Source organism: Panulirus ornatus, chromosome 16 (assembly GCF_036320965.1).
Source record: "Panulirus ornatus isolate Po-2019 chromosome 16, ASM3632096v1, whole genome shotgun sequence".
NCBI lineage: Eukaryota > Metazoa > Arthropoda > Malacostraca > Decapoda > Palinuridae > Panulirus > Panulirus ornatus.
Window position 1 is genome coordinate 2,260,354 of NC_092239.1, and position 22,537 is coordinate 2,282,890.

At 41.8% G+C, this 22,537-nt stretch overlaps 1 long non-coding RNA gene across 1 annotated transcript in view; it reads left to right on the forward strand.

Annotated features, from left to right (window-relative positions):
* The first annotated feature begins 2,783 nt into the window (after nucleotides 1–2,783).
* LOC139754024 (uncharacterized) overlaps nucleotides 2,784–22,537 on the forward strand; it is a 72,819-nt gene continuing 53,065 nt past the window's right edge. The window contains exon 1 of the long non-coding RNA XR_011713809.1: nucleotides 2,784–5,708. This is a non-coding gene — a long non-coding RNA (uncharacterized lncRNA). The remainder of the gene's footprint in view (nucleotides 5,709–22,537) is intronic.

The window sequence follows — 22,537 nt, forward strand, 5'->3', positions numbered from 1 at the left end:
TGTAACTCTTCTGGAAAACAAAACGGTGAAAAACTATGAAAAAAGAAAACGGTTTTCTTTCTGAACTTTAAGGCTAGAGATAAAACTATTAGATTCTTTAAGTATACATCTGCTTTTCGGTTTACTTAGAATTTAATGATTTATTTCACATAGTCTAAGAATTAAACGCCTTCAAGTTTTCGTTAGTAATTATTCATTACATTTAGGCAACACGTTTATCATCAAGGAAACACCTTCCTTTAATTCATTCTATCTTATATGTCGGCCACAAAAGCAATGCTTGGTAAGACTCGTTGTACCTTATCAAAACATGTTTGTGACTCGTAATATCATAAATGGTCAGTTTCATCTTTACCAGCAATAACTAATGATGATAATGTGTTATTCATAAACTTCTAACTCATTAGCATACGAAGAGAATAACTTTGGAGGATGTTTTGAACGACTGTCTTTATCATGCCAAGAGCCGTCAGCCTCCATGATATTAGGAGACCTGTTCATATGGCAGAGATGTACTGCTCACCGTCTGGTAAGGCTACAGCTGTACATAAGTACTTGGTGGAATCAAGTCTTAACCAATCCTACTCACATTTTCCCAAAATGACCTCAAAATACGACCAGCTTTTCCTACTTCGTTAATTCAATTCATTTTTATTTTTAAGAAAACATTACGACTCTTTCTCTTCCCTGAACTTACTGGCTTCGTGCATGATTCGACCATTAGCCAGGTCATGTAATCCTTTACAAGTCAGTGCGTCACAAGATTACTGTGTGGTCGTTGGAAACTCAAGGGTGATGGGCCGCTCTGGTGTCTGCCTCCTTCTCTATAATACCACTAAACTTTGCAACTCTTTAACTTCTAAATTCTATTTTCTTGTAAATGCTACAACCTTTTTTTTTCCTACCGCTAGGTTCTCCTCCTCTGGAAACTTACATTCTTCTTTTCTGTTTCATTCTCTGTTTTTTTTTTCTTTTTATTTACTGGACTTTAACCCGCTTAAGGTTTCACCGCGAGTGAAATCCTCATGTACGAGGCTGCATCATCGTCAGGTGACGAAAGATATTACGAGTCGCCACAAAACTTTTCGTCTCGAAAATCCCCATCCTGACCCTGCTACTGATGGTCGCGCAGTCTTGGACCTGCAGCAGCCCCTGGACAGGGGTTTCAGTAGTTTATCGCCTTAGTATGCCTTTACGAAACTGGTCCTGTGCGTAGAGAGAATGGTGGTGGACGATTGTCTCCACAAGACGTTGTGCCACATATGTACAAAAATTACATGTTAGATGAAATTGTATAAACTCCTACTGAAGTGCGAATTCACCTTTACACTATCATCACGGACAAGTGTGATCATCATCATCTCTCTCTCTCTCTCTCTCTCTCTCTCTCTCTCTCTCTCTCTCTCTCTCTCTCTATATATATATATATATATATATATATATATATATATATATATACGGGTCATTACGACATAAGGGCTTGTGCTCTTTATCTATACAAACAACTGATTTACTCTTATAATGCAATTATTCTTCGTAAATGAATTATCACAAATAATTCCAAATTACAATAATGTAATGAGAAGTCTGTCAATATTCGAAAAGTCAAATTCCATTTTCTATGAGTGTTTCCATTCTCAAAACTGACTTAATTTTCGTACATGAAATATAGTTCCTGAGTTCTGAAAGATTTTCATGAAAAGGCAAGACTGTTCTCAGAAACAGATGGAGTTTCAAATTATTTGTCTAACAGATTCACGTACTCGAGGTGTATTTCAATTCTTTTACTGCAACGAAATTCAATTGTTTAATCACATTACTATGCAAGTTTACCTCACGTTTTAAATTCAAATAAGTGTTATTTGTTTGATTTCTATGTGATTCAAATTACCTTAGTTCTCATTAATTCATTCTACTTTGAGATTAATTGGTTTATTTTTTCTGAAACAGTTTTCAAAAATATTGATTTCATCCTGACACTGAGTGGGTTAGGTTAGTTTTGATGGTAAAAATAGTTTTATGTTATGAGGTTTTATGTTATGAGGTTTTATGTTAAGAGGTTTTATGTTATGAGGTTTTATGTTATGAGGTTTTATAAGGTTTTATGTTTAATATACATACATTTCAGTATGTGTCACACGGCTCAGTGTAAAGCTAAATCTTTCCCCAGCCAGAGAGAAGCAGGTTCATAGCTCGCTTTCAGTTTTCCAATGATAAACTGTTTTCTTGGAAATGGTAAGAAAAAAAAAAGAAAATGGGGAGAGGTTACCCCGTGATCATCTCCAGGTTTGGCCTGATACTACGGTAGTTATTCATAATAAAGATCAGTACTACAGCGGACGTTTACTGCAACACATATCTTCACATGATCTTACATGATTTATGAGGAATAAATTAAGTTTTACCAAGATTTGTGACGAAACAATTGGAAAAAAGTGCAAATTTATAGAACTTAATTACAGAGGGTTGGGTGTGGATGGTGAGGTGGTCATGACGACAGGTGGGGAGGGAGTTCAGGGGGGCGAGAGTGAGGGAAGTTTGGCTAGGTTGGGGGAGAGGAGAAGGAGGGAGTTGGGGAGCTTGTTCAGGCCGTGGGGGAAGGAGGGAGTTTCGAAGGGGGGCTAGTGGATGTTGAGGGGCAGGGGAGGGATGAAGTGGGGATAGGGTAAGAAGGGGGTCTCCTGGTGGGGGCCTGTTGGGGAGGACAGGGGGGACGGAGGAGGGGGGCGAGGTGTACCTGCCGGCGAACATCTCACACACTCACTTGCTCGGCGTCTGGCGGGCGGCCAGCACCGCCTCCGTCTCTAACCTTGTGTGTCATGGCGCACCGTCTCTCTCTCTCTGTGTACCTGGAGCTATTATACCCACCCACCGCCCCGACTCAGGAGTGCCAGCACCGGTGCCTCCCGTGGCACTGCCCCCTGGGGGCCACCAGCAGGATGATGCGGAACTTAACAAAGTTGCCATGATCGTCTGGACCATAGTGTCATCTGCGTCAGTCTGTTGCCTGTCCGGAGTCTCGTCTCGCGGTGTGTTGAACAGTGACAAAAGTGGGAAGATCGGTGTGTGTGTCTGCGACAGGAAGGTCATCTTCCTACGACCGCCTCTGCCACCACGTCTTGAACACGTTCAGATCCCAGTTTGTACACACCAAAGACACTACTTACAAGTTCCATTCACAATAAACAAACGAGGATTACTTCGTCTATTGACACAAACAACGTCCAGTAATTTGTTTACGATCCAGTGTTTAGCGGTCAGTTGTGCCACAACCAGCAGACAGACCCCACTACTTAGCTGACAACCCGAGGGGCAGTGGAGCTCTGTGCCTCTGATCATCAGACCCTCACTGGTCATGACGGGCAAGACAAGGAAGAGCAGAGTAGTAGAGAGTGATGAAGACATGAGTTGCACCATTTTAGGCTGGCGTTTCCACGTGCAACAGATGGCAAGGCTTATGGCAGCTGCTACAGTACAGCTAAGATAAAAAGGATCAGCCTAGCTGATTTTTCCAACCCTGTGTTAGCTAATGGGAACATCCGAGCCTTGAAGACAAATAGAAACACACACAGGAAGACAGACACATAGACAAACGGTATTTCTGTATAGATAGATATACACAAATATAAACTTAGTATATGTAAACATACGCTCATCGAGATGTCGTGATACACTGGCTGTGAGGGCATTTGTCAGGAGGCTGCAACGACTGACGACAGAGTCAGAAAACTAACTGACACGACTTAAAAGGTTTGCTGACAAACAAGACACAGTTACATTTGCAGTTACGTTTCTAGTTAGTGTACGAACAAGTTTTCTAAATGTCCAATCATGACGGTCCTGACAATACTAGAAATACGAGTTTATTACTGGTACTAGAAATACGAGTTTACTGACACTTTATGGACTTAACTGTTTAACACCCTTCGCTCTTCTCCCTGGCGCTCAGAATCGTGCTAAGAAAGCTTCAATTCTTACACAATATCGCTTGATTTCTCCCAGTGGAACAATTCGTTTTTGAAATATAACATATTGCTATGGCGTTAAAGACTAACACATTTCTCCATTGCTTTCTGCATGAATTAACATCTTTAAGAACAGTGTTATATTAACGTCACCAGAGCAACCTCATTCTCAATTCTTTGGCTGTTTTTCATCATTAATCTAAACATATTTTCAACGCTTCAAACTACATATGGATTCCGTTTATCAACCGTAGGAACTGTGTCTTTTACACTTAAGACAAGTTGCAAACCCTGATGTAAGTAGAGATTGGTTGTCTGTCAGGTATATCATCGAACATGTCAATCATTTCTTTCTGTCTTATATAAGAGTTCTCAGAGGTTGAGTAAATGACCCTCCCCACAGCTTGAATATATGAGTTCCCATAGCATGAGGGCACGAGTCTTCTAAGATTGAGTGGATAAGAGTTCCAAAGCGTGAGTTTATAAGTTCCCGTAGTGTGAGTTTATCATAATAGTTCCCAGCGCTTAAGTGTGATCATATCAGTGTCTCAAGTGACTCGTCTTTACTCGTTAGCAGCTAACTCACCTTCCCGCACGTGACCCAAACGCTACGGTCAACTCTTTCTCTTTGATAAACATCGTCTTGTGTTGTGAAGCATACGTGACAACACCCTTCTTCATGCTTAACAATCTCTACTAATTGCGTGGTCCCGTTTGTTACTTATTCCCGTCAAGCGACTCTGTTAGCATGAATCTATTCTGTCCCGCTTCTTACGTTCTGTCTCGCTGGACTCGCTAAGTTGTCTTAGCTTCTATACATAGTGTTGGAAGCGGACCCTAACTCCTGTGCCATGGCCTCCAGATGGGTACCCTTGCCCACAGGGCCTCCTCGGTGATTCCGTGAGCAACCTTAACCTTTGTGGCACTATTCCAGAGCCACAAGCTTGGCACTCAAGCTAGCACAGCCTCCCCAGTGGACCTACCATCACCCTAAACCCTGTGGCACTGCTCCTGGTGTTCCGCCTCTTACCGTGGCACCCTTTCTGGTGTCTCGTGTGGGTGTCATCCACGTCCATTTTTCGGCATACTTGAATAATCGTTCCTGTACAGGTGCGCCCTCCCCGCGACTTTGGTGCACCTGTGTGTACATGCGAGTCTCAACTGCACACGTGTTTCGTCGCCGTACACCTGCTGGTGAGAGGGGAAGGGGACGCCCTGCAGGTGCGGTGATGCGCTGGCTCTAACAAAGGCGGGTTGGTGGCTGGGAATCCCACCCTCGAGCACTTCACAAGGACACCTCGATCGGCTAAAGCTGGACCCCCCCCCCCCCTCCTCCCGGCCCCCGCAAACCCCTCACCTGCTAATCCTGACGCCACCCCTCAACACCTCTAATCTTGCGGCCCAAATCCCAATCCACCGTCTTGACAATTCTTCCCATCCCACACACGCCTTCAACTTGTCCATCTATCCCTGACCACCCTTCCGTCTCATCCTATCCTCCAGCTGTGCTCAGCATCTGCACCTGTTCCTGTGACTCCTCTCCTGCCTCAGGCTGACTACACCTGTCCTCTCAGTCCGTCCCCTTCACACACACACACACACACACACACACACACACACACACACACACATACGTACGTCCATACACAAACACAGACACACGTTATCTCGCTCGGTAAGAACAACAATGGAATTGGTGGAAGAAAAAAAAATTTACCAGGCGCGGGAGACTTCAACGTTCACGTAAGTACCAATCCAAATGATTTCATTTTTCTCTCCCCGTTTCTCTCACTGCTTCTCCGTCAATCTTCCATTAGATATATGTTATCTCTACTTGTTCTTCCACTTCTGATAAACTTTTCATTTTAATCTTTTTCTGATATACTGTTTAATTTAAGTAGTGGGTTGCCTTTGTGTTGCATTGATATACTCAACCACCGAGTGAGACGCTGAAAGAATATAAGTTTTCATTCGAGTTTAATCCAACGTTATCTTTCAAGGGACAAACTGTAAATAGTCATCTTACAACGATTTAATATTCCAAACGCATCACAAATACATAAATATGTATTCTTCCTATGTACAAATAATAACCAGAAACATAGAAGCGTTCACACAAAGCTGGTAAAGATATCTGACCCAAGCATTGTTATGTACCTGAAAACTGGAGACAAACATAAAGTGGTTTGTGTATTGTTAATGTCCATTACAGCAAAAAGGCCATCAAACCAGAATCTATAAAAAAAATCACATAAATTACGTATTTAAACTTACCTGTCATAAGGGACATGATGACAACAATCGTGATTGTGTCTGTGTTAATGCAAAGGTAGGAGTGAAGACCTTATGTTTGAGGCAGAGATAATGCAATACTTCTCGATAATGTGTATCAATCCATCATACTTACACACACACACACACACACACACACACACACACACACACACACACACACACACACACACACACTGGGATGTAATAAACGTGAGAACAGTCCAAGATATGATATCATATTCTCACACGAAGGATGAACATTAACTGATCACACTTCAAACTCCTATATTAATGAGGGAAATCGACCACTGCGTCTCACACCTCATTTCAGAATGATTCAGACTCTTCATATATATACATACATACATACTTATATACATACATACATACATAACTCTCACAAGGAAAATGAAAAATGGAAGAACACCTTCCCAAACTTTCGTGAACTTCCCAAGATATCTTATGTGGGACCAAATCTTGCAAAACAGACCAAATCTTGGGATCATGTTCTTTCATTTTTCATTTTTCCTGTGAGTCATAATAATGATAATAATGATGATAATAATGATAATCATAATAATAATAATGATAATAATAACAATGATAATAATAAAGATAAAGACAATAAAAATCTTTATAATTAATGCTATTGCCACTAACGCAATTATCATAATAAGTAGTATCAAAACTGTCATCATAATCATTTACATCATTATTATGAAATAACCCCAGGATCCGTTCCTGCAACTTTAAGTAAGCACTACCATCAGTAGCAGGGAAACGATGAATCCCCGGGCCAATATTTCTTCGACAAGATTGTGCTCTCACGATACAAGGTTGTCCAGGGCGATCACAAGACCTGATAATCAACACGAGAGAGTATTGAGGGAGGAACACACACGTACGACCCACATCATAACCAAAGATACACAAAAGCTTTTATATATATATATATATATATATATATATATATATATATATATATATATATATATATATATATATATAATGTTTAGTTCCAAAAAGCAGGATTATATCACGACTACAGGTTATGTACAGATACGTAGAAAGGTAGAAATTATGTATTAAGAGTGACAAACGACAGATAGATACAGATACAAGGATGAACCTTCCATCTATAGAAACAGTTAGAGACGTGAGGATCAGGGATACTGACGGTGACTCACGTCTGTTCCTCACACTCACCTCCGAAAAAACGTGATGACTCACAGGATGAACACAAAGTTATATGTTTAGTGTTTAAAGTCTGGCTTGTTCAGTGTTTGGGGCCTGGCTTGTTCAGTGTTCGGAGCCTGGCTTGTTCAGTGTTCGGAGCCTGGCTTTTTCGGTATATAAGGCCTGGCAAGTTCGGTACACAAGGCCTGGCTTGTCAGGTGTTCGAGGCATGGGTTTGTCATTCTCCTTTTCTGGAATCAAAGTCTTCGGTACCCCTCACCATGAGCAGACTGCTCACTGTTCAGTTGTGGCGACACGCTCATCAATATTTCAATGTTCACAGTTCAAGGTTCAAGAGGCTGTGAGGCGGGTCTTGCCGTGAGGTTCCGCTCCCAAGTTCATGTCTGAGGGAGGAAAACTCTCATGAAATCATCTGGAGTCCGCACCTCTCTGAGGCGTCGTGATATCCGCGAGAGAGAGAGAGAGAGAGAGAGAGAGAGAGAGAGAGAGAGAGAGAGAGAGAGAGAGAGAGAGAGAGAGAGAGAGAGAGAATGACAAGGGGACAAGAACCCAAAGATCTGCAGATGATCTAGCTTCTAGCTACTGCAGGAGGTGGAGGAGGACTGGAATCGCAGGAACTGCTGCAGGAGGAAGGGTCACTTGCCCAACACTCTTCTCCGGTGTTGTTGCAGGAGAAGAAGGTCCTCAGACAACACCTGCGGTGAACATCTACCTACCAAATATAGAAGCAAGTATGACAGAGGAGGTGACGAACCGGACTGGCTCTGCAGGAAGCTTGTGAGAGAGACGAGGGCAAGGAAGATGGAAGCAGAGTCAGGTAAGGAGGAAGCGGCCACTGGGACGACACGAGACAGAGTAGGTGGACGACAAACAGCAGGATTCCAGCAGTGGCGGCAACAGCAGGCGGACGATAGGCAGGGGGAGACCAGCAGCAGCAGCAACAGGTAACAGCAGGACACGAGGACACAACATGAAGTGACAAAAAGTCACTGTCCCTCTGCAGCAGCAGCAGCAACAACAACTGAGTCTGGTGGTAGCAAGGTCCAGGTGGGAGGGAGACGAAGAGAAGGGAGGGTCAGGAAAGGAAGGGGGCGGGGGGTTAGGATACACGGTAACAGAAGGAGAAGTAGAAAGGTAAGGCAGAAAGAGAGATAAGAGGGGGAAATATAAATGGGAGAGAGAGAGAGAGAGAGAGAGAGAGAGAGAGAGAGAGAGAGAGAGAGAGAGAGAGAGAGAGAGAGAGAGAGAGAGAGAGATGGGGAGATGGGGAGAGGGAGGGAGGCAAACAGGCCTTGACCGCTCGACATTTCTCTGTGCAACTCCTCCTCCTCTCCGACCTATACCCACACCGTCCACCCTCCTCTCCACTATGCCAGACACAGGTCGATATACCCGCAGGTGGACACCATCTCTCACTATTTACATCAGCCAAGTAACAGAAAAAGGAAATAATATACGAGATGTTCCAGCCGCAAGCTCTCCTAATTAAACCTGTTCAGGGGCGACGAGATGTTCGTCTTGTTCAGCTCATACACCCAGGGTCCGTCCTACCTCACCAGGTCCTGATGCTGACCAGCTTAATCATCACAAACACGAGTAATGACTCACACAACTTGCTGTCAGGACGGCATCTGCAAAATGCTGTATGATATCAGATGGTTGGCCCCTGGACTCCAAGCCTATCAATTGCCAGAGTCACTACGAATATCAAGTTACGAATATAAACCGTCAATACCTGTAGAAAATATTAAAAATAATGCTAAGCTACACATTAACGATGACCATTCTTATCCACGATGGTTGTAATTGATGGCGTCAACATTAATCTTCATCCACCAACCGGAAAATCTATAACACATTGTTCGTGTTTAGGATTAACAACACACACACACACACACACACACACACACACACACACACACACACACACACACATCGTATAAGATGCACAGATGGCCTTTCATAGCTAAAACAAAATGACTGAGGTCTTGAGAAATTACATATGCACGAACATAACATTGTATACGCATGTGAAATGTGCAAGAGAACAGCTTCAAGTACTTCCACAGCTTAGCTATATCGTGAAGAACTTCATACAAGATATGAAAATATGTTGTACCGTATATATGCAAGCTGTCATCATAAACATTGATATCAGATATATATCTTTTATATGATATGAAAGTCTCTGATTATATCACGATAACATCAAAAGTATTCTGTAAATTTGGTATGATAACGTAATGATAAAGAATAATATCTTAACACACGACTGAATGACATCATAACATGGTCAGCATACCTGAGTGCTGATAACGTTATAATTATCATAGTCAGGTCTATCATCGTCAGATAATGTTCTTCTATTTTTTTTTTTCTTGCCTACATGAGGGATACAATCATATTAGCGTCATAAATAGTAACGAAGGATATCATACGAACCACTTTTTTGAAAATTCAAATTGCGCGCAAAATGTTTCTTACGTGGCTTCAGTGGCATTTCGTGACGACCAAGGAAAAAGGCGTCGTATCTGACATTTACGTTGGAAATATTGAATTTATATTTGTTGAAAGGAAAAAAAAAATATTGGAGTGTCGGGATTTCCTTTCTTTATCAATGTTCTGACGTATACATTAAAATTTATCCGCATTATTCTTTGATCTTAAAGTTTCGGATGATGATTAGAATAAACTCTACAAAATCTACGAGGAATTAATGTTGATTACTGATATATTCTTGGTGTCCAGACAGGAGAGGCTGCTCCAGCGAGAGCACCGTAATAGTTCGTTTCACTTCGGTATCATACAATGTAAATACGTCACATTAAACGAATACATCAGCATACAATACTATGTTTCTCACGAGCGGCATGAAGTAAACACAAAAACTACAGCAAAAAATATGGAGATGACGTGGGTGTACTTTTACATGAGAGTGTGTCGTGTGGCCACGTCCTAGCTACACTGAACCATGAAGATAACACGAGCATTCTAATCCTCAATCGTTCCTCGGTCGACTGAAATTCAGAATTTTTATCATGTCATCAAAAAACACATTGCAAAGGCAGGGGTACTAATGTACTACGGCAGCGGCCAGATCCCACTGAGGCAAATATGTTTTTTGGGACGTAAATCTTGCTCAAGCACAACACGAGAGCACCATCGACCTGTTCTCTTGTTCTGCTTTTTCCAAGCATCAAGCAGCAGGCAAATGAAAATCAGGCGAGATATGAAGGTCGTGGAAACTATAGGGATAGCTAAAGGCAAAGCAAGAACAAATAAATATAGAAATGAACAAAATGTATGAGAATCTCACCTCACATTCCCTAGGGAAGGTTAGGTTCATCTTCAGTTTTATTATGACACATTTACTGTCATCGTCGTCCTTTTGTGCTTGGATGGTGTGGCCATAACAACACAAACACATTCAGTGTGAGCCCTCCTTCATAATGTTCACATATAGAAGTTCACGAGCCTGTTTATCAACACTATTTCTCTTAATCTATAATGACTTTCCCCTTCTAAATACTCAACTAACGAAGCATAAATGCAGCGTCTCACAACGGATTGAAAAATTATTATATGAATTAGTCATTTTATGAACTTTCTGATGAGACAGCTGTGCAACGACTAATTCAAACGTACCTCATGTTACTCAGCCACAGCGAGCAGGCAAAGCATACGAGAAAAACAATTAAATATCTCTCATGTAATATTGAAAATTAATTATCATCGTCATCAGCATGTTCTGTGAGAGGTTCTCTCAAGTTCTGATCATGTTATTCATGTTGTTCTATGTATCTCGTTATCTTAATCAGTCATCTTTCAACCCCAGCCCTTCCTTTACGGGGAAGTTTAATGTTGAATTACTATAATTCACTTAGAAACCTCCAACTGTCTACAAGATTTCTTCCCTTCAGTGAAATAAATTGTTAGACAACATTTTCTTCAATCAATGTGACAATAACATCGTGGACGTAAAATACAGTTATCATAATATTCTCTTAATCATATTCTAAAGTTAAATCTTTTTTTCCCATCTCCTGAAAGTAACCCATCGTTCGTTTTCTGTCTTACAGTAAAAAAGTGAATAGTCTTTAGCAATATCCAGCGATGACCATGTCACTGCGAGCAGCCACGACTGTCATACATCGTATAATCCAGTCATAACAGTCCAATGTAACAGGTCATCCGCTATTTGAAATATTCAATGTTGGGTAATTTGGGCTTCAGACCAACCCACCACCAGGGACACATCCCTCATGTATACAGTGTTTCGCTGGATCATTATTGATCTTTGCAACACTGACAAAATCAACACAAAATGGCGATTTTTTTCAAGAAATTTTTGAATCTTGATTTACTGCTATGAGAGGGAGGTGGTGTCATGCATCATACAGGGTGAACCTCCACCTCACGGTCACCATGAGGTTTGGTACCGCCTTACACGTATCATCTGAAGCAAACTGAATTAATAACATAATACAAATAAATAACATACGAGAGGATGATTTTCTTTTCTATAAAAGAAAAAGTCATTACGTGATTACCGAGCTAATGCTGGACTGGGAATGGACAGAAAAAATGGAACATTAACTTCATCACGATCAAATCTCTATTTCACCTCCACTTGAACGTACTTTGATTATAATGAACATTTAAACTCCTTTTGATATCTGATTACAGACGTGCAAGGATTACATCAACTGGTTTCGCCTCACCAACGATCCCAACCTCACTCTTCACTGAGAAATATATTTTTTATGAGTCATTTGTGCTTATTAGAAACACGTTTCACAGCTGGGTTCCCACACGGCCCCTGGTGCCCAGATCAAAAGTGTGTGTGTGTGTGTGTATATATATATATATATATATATATATATATATATATATATATATATATATATATATATATATATATATACATATATATACATATATATATCCTAGCTGTCGCCAGGTTCCCATTTATCGACCCAACCCAAAACGGATGTGTTGACTGCTCGTCGTCTGGCCAAACTGGGAGTCGAACATGGGTACAATCATATATATAGCTAGTGCCATGAACCAGCCAGCCAGTACACGTCAACAGACCTCTCCTGGCCCGGTCTCTGGATCCGGGTACCCAAATTTCTCAACCAATATCCCAGCGAGTCCAAGATGGCCGACAGTTGAGGCAGGAAATAACAGATCAACGAACCATTTCGTATTGGTCCTCATCGTCTGTGGCTACCATGAGGTTCCAGACTACATCATGATGACGGTAGAAGGAACCATCTTCCCGGCTACAAAGCATACGTTCAGAATGATGACAATAAGAACCATATTCTTGAATAATGACCACAAGGTAATCACCTCAGAGGCGCTCACACTTAACGACCACCAAGAGAAAATGGACAGTGGACTCAGCTGTCTTGTGCTTACATGCAAAGAATCAAAAGACAGAAAAACATTTCATTTCTGACCAGTTAACTCTATTTTTATAGTGGGTTGGTAACATTTCTATACATATCATCCAATGACGTACCAGGCTGGTCTACCTGCCCTCACATACTACAGTTTCAGACCAACGTTTCTCAGTAATCAGTCACTCGCTTTGAACACCCATCTTCAGTAGCACGACGAAGCCACTAGAAAAAGATACTCGAACTATATTTTCATCTTCGAGCGCCACTTTACGTAAGAACAAACATTTATAATTCCTCTTCTAAAAATCAATTCAAACAATCTGTATGTTTACTGATATGATTCATTAAACCTCATCATGGAGATTATCTTGGTATGTTTACTGATATTATTCATTAAACCTCATCATGGAGATTATCTTGGTAAAGATTTTCTTACATGCACATTCAGCTTTAAAGCCAGATTTATATACAAGTGAATATATAAAGAGTAATCAGACTATGAGGATCAGATAAATGATCATAACTTTCATACCAGACTTAACATTTCCAGCTGCAAGAGACGAGTTTACCCACAATAGCACTAGAAAGATTAATCACATTCGATCCTACCGAAACCACAGCCCAGCTGCTCAATCACCATAAAAGTCAACAATAAACCCATCAAAATTTTCAACAAGAAATCAGCTCCTGGGAGAAGTGCACATTACCCCTCGGTGTGACCAGCGTAACATGGTTATATAGGTCGTAATGGTGCTGGAGTGGGCGTTACTGAAGACAGGTAACATATGTAATATTCCATCAAAATCATAAACATTTCTGTTGGTTAAAGACGATAGTTGAGACTTAGAGAAAAACAAAAGATATTTCACTTGGTGTTAATGATCACATAAACGAATTTCCAATGAAATAGTGTTCATAGTTTGAGTGTCAATAGATACAATCACGTCTTAATAAACGTCAGAGGAGAAACTTGTTTTAATGGGTAAGAACACTAGTGTTACATACATGGAAAGATATTGATTATCTTTCATGTGTGCACTACTCGCTTATAAACTTTCTTGGGGAACACATTTCCGTAAGGGCCATAAACAGAATTCAGAACAGGTCATCCAGAATATCTGAGCAAGACAAGAGCCATATATACTGACAACGTTCTCGCCTTAAATTTATGATGAACATCTACAAGTCTTACGTGAATTTTGGAGTTGTGGTTATTATAACTTGACGTTGAGAGCCTTTCCGACAATGATGGCAATCGAAGAATTTTTAACCCAAATAACCAAGTGTCCAACATGTCACAGGTCATGAGAAAAATAATGTATTCGGGTGTATACATATACCCAGATTCAACAAATATCCTTGTTTTTCCAGACTTGTTTCTGAAAGCTGCGATCTTGAGAACTATGCAACAAACCCATTCCAAATTCTTTAGCACCTTCGCCTCGCTCCCGCTCTGCCAACACGAAAACCATAAAAGCTACACACAGCCACCTGGACACGTCCCTCAACTGATGCTTAGTAGTAAATTCTACGTAACTCTTAAGCATTTGATCTCCCATTCAAGGCTTTTAAGATAAGGGAAAAGACTTTAGAGATTATATGGTCTACGAACAGACCGATTCCCATAAAATTCTCATAAAATGAAATTATATACGAATTTAACGCCAGGTAAGAAATAGTGGCAGTGCTGCTGGACTTGTGCATCTATTTCCTTAATGGTTTCGAGATATCTCGAACAAGCTTTAGGAATTTAAGCTCTTAAAGGACGAAGGAATTAATCTGCTCGTTTAGGTAACGTGCGCGTTATGTTTAAGAAAAAAGATGCCCTTTATGGATGTAGAACAACGTACTGTGTCTGAAAACTGATGTTTATCAAGTAAGTTAGTAGTGTGAACACATGCACAACACATACATAGGAGCAAAGACACGGTACGTAGATACAAGGTTAACAGATGGGGCAACATGAGAGCAAGACTCTCCCCGTAACACACAAATACCCACCTGGGGATCGCTAAGGTACTTCGGCAGTTCAGTGAGCCGGCACTGCAATGCCTGTCAAATTCCCCTCGCTGGCCCAGGTTGCTGTTAATTGGCTTCTAATTAAGTATCTTATCTTGACGTCAACAGAGCCTCCTGGGAATTCCTATGTAGTGATCATTTGTGTTATTCTTCTTTCCACCATAGTGTCACATAGAGGGTTTGCTTCCTCCCTTCGTAACTGGTTCTACTGATTCAGGTGTGTACATTCTGTGGACCAGGTGTTGCAGATCCTTGTGATCCCTCTGGTGCAGAGACCAACAAACTGCTGTTGTGTGTTCTCAGTTAGGTTGAAACATCGTAAGCGTCTCTCTCATCATCCATTCGCGGGCAGTTTTTCACATCGATCAGATTTAACTTCGCCTTTTTGACAATCCTTCTCACGTGATGTTTTGTTGACATGTTTCGGCATTACGTCAACTCCACAGTCGCTCTCACAATACGAATCTTGCAATTCGTTTCGGTAAACAGAGTACTCAGGGAATGACTACCTGGCGCATCTAATCCTTTTTCCATCTTCAGGTTCTGCATTTTCCAAGCTTACATAAAAATCACCACTTGTCTGACAACTTCTGCTTTTGTGTGTAGGTCTCATTAAGATCCTGCAGTTCCTGTTCCTTCAAGTATCTATCATGATATTGGCATGACAAACAAACATACTGACATATAATCCGAGTTTTTTATCGATGAGAAATACTCGTGGGCCCATCCATGTACCTGAGGTACCACACCTAACCCTCTGGCCCAGCTTGAGGAGGATCCCCTGACTGTGGGTTCTGTGTTGCCTTTCAGTTAGATCTGCCAATCCATTTATGTAGGCATCACCTTACACCGGTTTGGACGTCAAACTTCATCATTAATCTTCCGCGAGAGACGGTATCCAAGAGCTTCTCGCAGTCAAAGAATACACACGTGTGTCTACATGTCTGTACATATAGGTGCACACATCTGCGTGTATGCTTGTCTCTCACCCAACCTGCATCAACTGAAAATTATCCAAGTCACAAAAATTATGTTTTATCTTGAAGATTATCGTTATAATTAGCAACCATTATACACGGGAACTCCTGAGGTCAGCGTATACTTTACATTATTCTATATAACGTTATATTCGCTTCGTAATACATCATCTCAGTGATACAGATCTCGTACCTTTGGCGATATCCCGGCAGCAAATATGGTCACCACAAGACATTGTGTGTGTGTGTGTGTGTGTGTGTGTGTGTGTGTGAAATGATTCGCCAAGACTAAGCATGGCTCGGATTCTCGTCAATAAGAGCCTGGTCTGTGGTGGGTATGTGTGGGTGTTTGGGGCGCCATTACCAGCGTAGGTCAGCTGTGTGTAATCGTAGTGTAAAGGTAGATGGATGTGTGACGAATTGCTTCACCCTCACCCACCCCCCACCGCAACAAAAGAAGAGTAGTATATATATATATATATATATATATATATATATATATATATATATATATATATATATATATATATACACACAATGTTTGCCCAGACTTAGTCACCATGACAGCAGGACTGTCATGGTGAAGATGAAGTACTTCTCCCTCACCAAACTTAATTACTTTCTTCTAATAAGAATCATGTATGTAAATGTAGATACAGTAGTTAATTTCGAGTCAAACGAAATTAATTGTCGAGGAAAGCCAGTTAGATTAAAGCCATCGGTTACCCACAGGCCTGTACATAAAAGAAATAATAGCATTCACCTGTGATCCATCTTGGAACATTACGCCACGCCAGCCAACGCCCAGCTTGGGGACACGGGCCTCTCCTCAGTCATTAATGATATTTCCTTCACCGGCCGAACACAATAAATGATAACATGAAGAAACATATTCTATATCTCATCATTTTGCATTTTTCAGGGTAAATTATACAGGGTGTCTCAGAGAGACGATGATTAACTCGTCACAAACGGGAAATGATAGTTTACATGTTTTTGGAAAGTATTTTGAGATCGCTTCATGATTATACGTTTGCAAATTGGCTGAATATTTTATTTATAATGACTAAACGTCGAAGTGGCCACGAAGTTAAGGATATTAATTTGTACATTCAACACATATCTTATAATGCCTCGGGAAAGATGGCAGGTAACTTACCACAAGAAGGAACGTGTGACGTCTACTGAGTTTCAGAAATTTAAAGAAGCTATTAAATGGCTACGGATTTTCGTTATCATCTTTCTTTAATCGTGTTTGCGTTGGCACTACGTAAGAGAACAAAAAAATATCGTATCACTGAATCACAATTTTATTCTAAGATGTCTTGCCTTTCCCACACGTCGTACAAAGTTAATTACGAATCTCTTTGTTTTTTCCTTTCTTGTGGCAGTCGACATGAAGCCAGCAAAAACATGCCCGAGTCGCGGCCGCCTCGGAGGGAAGGATAATGAAGACTGTGAGCAAAAGAATATAAAAGAAATTTATATGCGCTCCTCAGGTGCTTGTGGACTTGACTTTTAAAGGTGCGAAGGTTATACGGTGAGGGAAAGACAAAAGAAGGATGAGGTTTCTGCAATTTCACTGTTCGAGGAAAAGCTGCCTCATTACGGTCAACCCTCGTGTGTCTGGTCTCCACACAGAAACTATGGGAAGCAATTAACAGTGTCGGATCGCCTTAAGACCGGGTCACATGCAGACAGCTTACGGGGAACTGTGGCAGAAATAATACCTGTAGAACAAAGCGAGAAAGGCAACGTCAGACAGAGAGAATTCACAAGGCGAAATGGTTTGATTCTACTGTAGCTAAGAAAAACGTGGAAGAGCCACCTCAGATATACGCGCAGCATCACTATACTGGGACGAATATGAGCAGTGAAGATATGGAGAGGATCATAACGACTGCTGCGCCTGTGTAGGAACCGAAGTTTTGGGAAGAAAGTTTGACGACGTTAAGAACATAATGTTTCCAGGATACAGCGCAGGATATGGACATTATCGCCAGGATGAATTGTACAGTTGTGAAATTGAACAGTAAGTGATGGGTGAGATTTAGAAAGAGTAGAAATTGCATTTTTGCACCGATGAATGTACGGAAGTTATGTTTCCCCAGCTGCTTCAAGTGCTCGGGTTATTTGTAGAGGACATCATTAACTTGAAACTATATATTCATTTCTTCCGAAACCAAAGAAACAATATTTTATACCAAGAACTTCTCCAGCTTGACACCGGCCATACTTTAACGTCATAACACAACACTTGAGTCGTGTAATCATCCCTTACAACAAGTTCATTTCTTCTTCCTCCAATAAAGAAGATTTTTCACAATTTTGCTCATAGATCTCGTAAGTTTTTCTTTAAGAACAACCAAGCACCGGATTACTCTTTTCCAAAAGAGGATTTATCCGCCCAGCTTCTTTTCTAACGTGTCCGATATCTTTTCTTACCACTTCAAATTCATTCATCATAATGACAATGTAAATGACTCACTTTGAGTCTTACATCATGGTATCTGTCGGATTCGTCTTTGCGTCTCGTTTATGATTTCGGACCAACTTATTTCCTTATTCACCTTTGAACGACAACAAAGCCTTCCAGAAGTTGTACAGACTTCAACATCCGTACATAAACTGGCTGCTTTATTCTAAGGATTAGATGTCGCTAGTGATTTAGAGTACTCTAATTGTAGTCATAACCCATTGATGAGACTGATCAAACTGATTCGTCCCCCAGATAGTTAATACCGAGCCTGATAGCATCAAGAAAGTCATCAACGAGTCTAGTAGCTTCAAGACATCCCTAAGAGAGATGTACCTTGTCTTGGTACCGGCAAAACGTCCTTCAGAGAACCATTATCGAACCTGATAGCAGCAACCTAGTCCCCACAGAACCATTAAAGAAATGGTAGCCCCAAGCCGTCCCCCAGGGAAACATCAAAGAGTCTGTAACAGCAAGCCGTCCGCCAGTGAGGTGTTGGCGAGGTTTGTGAGGTGGTGTGGGAGCAAGGCTGGTAGCGTCACCCGAAGCCTCCAGAAAGTTATTGGCAAGCAAGCTGAGCCAGTTGGCCAGAACCCAGTGCCCTTATATCCTCACTCAACTGGTTTGGCGCCTTCCACCCGAGCGAAGTAATGTCAAGGTTAAGCGACTTTTTCTTGTGCAAGCCAGGCATGTACAGCTATCCTGGACGCACCAGCACGGGCTGAAGGCTTCTTGGGTTTCGACTTCTTCTGAGGCCGAACTGCAGTGGATTTGATATATGACGGCTCATGAGAGGCCGATCTACGTTTTTCTAGTTTCTTAATGATGAATATAGTACGGTATCAGATGTTCCCAAGCTCCAGATCAGCCAGTCTTTACGGGATTTGCTGTACGTTGCTGGACACCAAGTTATTAGGACATCAGAGCCTAAGATTAGGACAAATGTTTTGCTGTACCTTCGGTTGAATGTCAAATACTCGAGATTTTGATTTCTGGGATAAAAGAGCAGAGGTCGCAATCCTCATAGCCGACTCTGGTGGACAGGAATATGTCCTGCAGCTTGTTTGTGCTACAACGTCGTGGTTCGTCTGGTTCAAAACCTGACGCTCAGAGACCAGCCATGGGCGGGCCAGGAAGGAAGCCCTCTAGACATCTTGGTGAAGAATTTGAATTTTTTACTTGACTCAACGTTTTACAAGATCGATGGAATTTAGTGTAATCTCAATATGTCTCCGGCATTAACCTTAAAAATTCTTGTAACTACCCAAATTAGAGCGGGTAATATATGAAATAAATGACTATGTGTATATATATATATATATATATATATATATATATATATATATATATATATATATATATACATATATCACATATTTAAATCATTGTGAATATCATAACATTTGGCTTTGGTTTGCCTCTCTGCGTTCCAGTACAGCAATTTCAGACAGGTCATGGAGGATGTTTATCATTTAGATCTTTATGGGTAACCATCTCTGACTGAGGACAGGAAGGGTTAGCACGAAGGTCAGTAATGGCACTAAGGTCCACTGGAATTTACAGTAAATATCTATTTTCCCTTTCTGGAAATACTAAACTTACGCGAAACTAACAGAGTTGTTAAGATACTGAGGCGGAAAAATAACATAAAATCGATAACAAGAGGCCAGTCTTTGTCTTCTGTGTACGTGAAGAAAACGAGAACTTAATGTTTTGTTGTTGCCATGAGCGTATTTAGGTTAAGAAACTGCTGGATACTGACCCTCGTAGGGTCAGGGGCGTGAGTAAAGAGTTTCATCAGATGCCACCAGAGTGCCCGTGTAGAAACTTGTCTATAATTATAGAAGCAAAGGTCAGAGTTCATAATGTGAAGTTCAGGGTTTTGGAGGTCAGCCAGCTGAATTCAGTAGGTAAGGTCAAAGGATCTTAAGTTTTTGCCCCGTGAGCAGCAAGTGTTCCCGTCTTGGTGTTAGAACCCAGCGAAGTTCAAGGTGCCACGGATGGCTGGCCAGGACCTGACCAGGGCTGGCCACACCAGGGGATGTTGGCCAGGACCTGACCATCGCTGGCCACATCAGGGGATGTTGGCCAGGATCTGACCAGCGCTGACCACACCAGAGGATGTTGGCCAGGATCTGACCAGCGCTGGCCACGCCAGGGGATGTTGGCCAGGTCTGACCAGCGCTGACCACAAAGGCTCCATATGGTCGCCCTTGTCCGCAGGTAGCTTACTCATACGTTGACACAAGCCTGTCTCATTGCTTAGGAGTCCTCTCTCTCTCTCTCTCTCTCTCTCTCTCTCTCTCTCTCTCTCTCTCTCTCTCTCTCTCTCTCTCTCTCACTTCTACCAACATAAAACCTCATCCTTACTGCAAACCAACTCTCTTTTTCCACCTTCTATAAACTCCCTCAACACAATCATCTTCCCCCAAAAAATTCCTTCGCCACGCTCGTAACACTCCACACCATCATCTTCACCAACACTCTCCTCCACCATCACCATCACACTCCCTCGCCTCACCTTCTGGTGTTTCTATGACTCTTCACCTTCAATAAAAACACGCTCATTCCTTCAGCTTATTAACTCCAGCTACTGGTCACGGTAGTGATGATCGAGTGGCCCGTGGAACATCTCTCGTCTAACTTACCTTCTCACATAAGCTGTCCTCATAAGCACAGAACCGCTCTCCACAGGAGATACAGAAGCCATGAATATCTCATGACCACCTGAGATGCGTGAAACATACCTGTAATGAAGAAGAAAAACAAAATCACTACAGACTAAAACTTCATTATTAAGGCATTCGAATCTACACAACATGACCATTATGATGTGGGGGGGAAAAGAGGTTTCACTCGACGCCAGTAAGTTTATATGAAATTCTGTGAAAGGTTACAGTACCTTGCGGGGTCCAGACTCATACAGGGTAATAAAGTTCAGGAGAATCACATTTGCTGCACCAGAACTCAACACCAGTAACCACACTCACATCCCCAGGGTAGCGAGCTGTGAAGTCTTCATTAGCACCTGTATATTACTGTCTAATTAATAATTATTGGATGATGGACAGTGCAAACACTAATGCCAGTGCTGCCCTTGTTAACTGAACGGTAGACAGAGGCAGGAGGACGCACCAAGAATATTTAGTATTGAAATGTCGGAGTTTGTCTTGAGATGTGGGTGGGGTGTCTGGCAATAGACTGTCTAATAATCATTAGGAAGATGAAAGCTTTCTTGGTATCATGTGGTCTAGCTAAAGGCTGTGGTTGGAGAGGCAGCCAGTTCACGGTAGAAGAAACCAAAGTAATAACTATCAACAAAGGGAAAGAGGAACACCACTGCGGCGTTGAGCAGGTGAGGTCGAGGCTGGTGTTCTCGACACAAACTGCTCGATGGTAAAGTCTTCATCAAGACACTGTGGCTAACCTGCTGGTACCGGTTTATCAGCAACACTTGCTCTTCAGCCAATAACAACAAGTGACTCACATTATCTCCAGGGTAAGAACTAATCCAAACTATCTTCTCTTCGTTCCTTTAATCATAATTCCAGAGCAACCATATTGAACGGAGTCCCCTGTAACCATCACTGGGGTTATGTACAGCCCAAACAAAGTCTGTTGTTTAGAGGTCCAGCAGCATCAGTGTGACACACTGCACGGCCAAGTGTGAGCGTGTGTGGACGGTGCTGGCCAAGTGTGAGCGTGTGGAGGAGGCTGGAAATATGTGTACAAACGGGGCTGGCCAAGTGATACAAAGCATGTGACTGCTCCTAATAATATTCTCGTGTTTGATATGCAAATCTGGACGTCAAGTACAAGGGTTCGATATATAAATGGTGGGTGCGACGATGTCATCCGGCGGTGTACGTGATTCCATCCTGGATAATTTTACAGAGCGAGGCGGGTTAAGATTACTGGCGGGACTTATAAATGCTATGGTGACGACGTCTAAAGAGAGGTAAACTGACACAAGGGTAAACTAACAAAGTGGGTAAACTAACGAAGGGGTAAACGTACGGAAGGATAACTGACGAAGAAGGTAAACTGTCGAGATAAAGTTACGTAGAAGGTATGGTCATTAAACATGCCAGTACGGACCCTGAGCACGTCAGTACGGACCCTGAGCACGTCAGTACGGACCCTGAGCACGTCAGCACGGACCCTGAGCATGTCAGCACGGACCCTGAGCACGAAGATATGAACCTTTAGTACGAGGGTAAA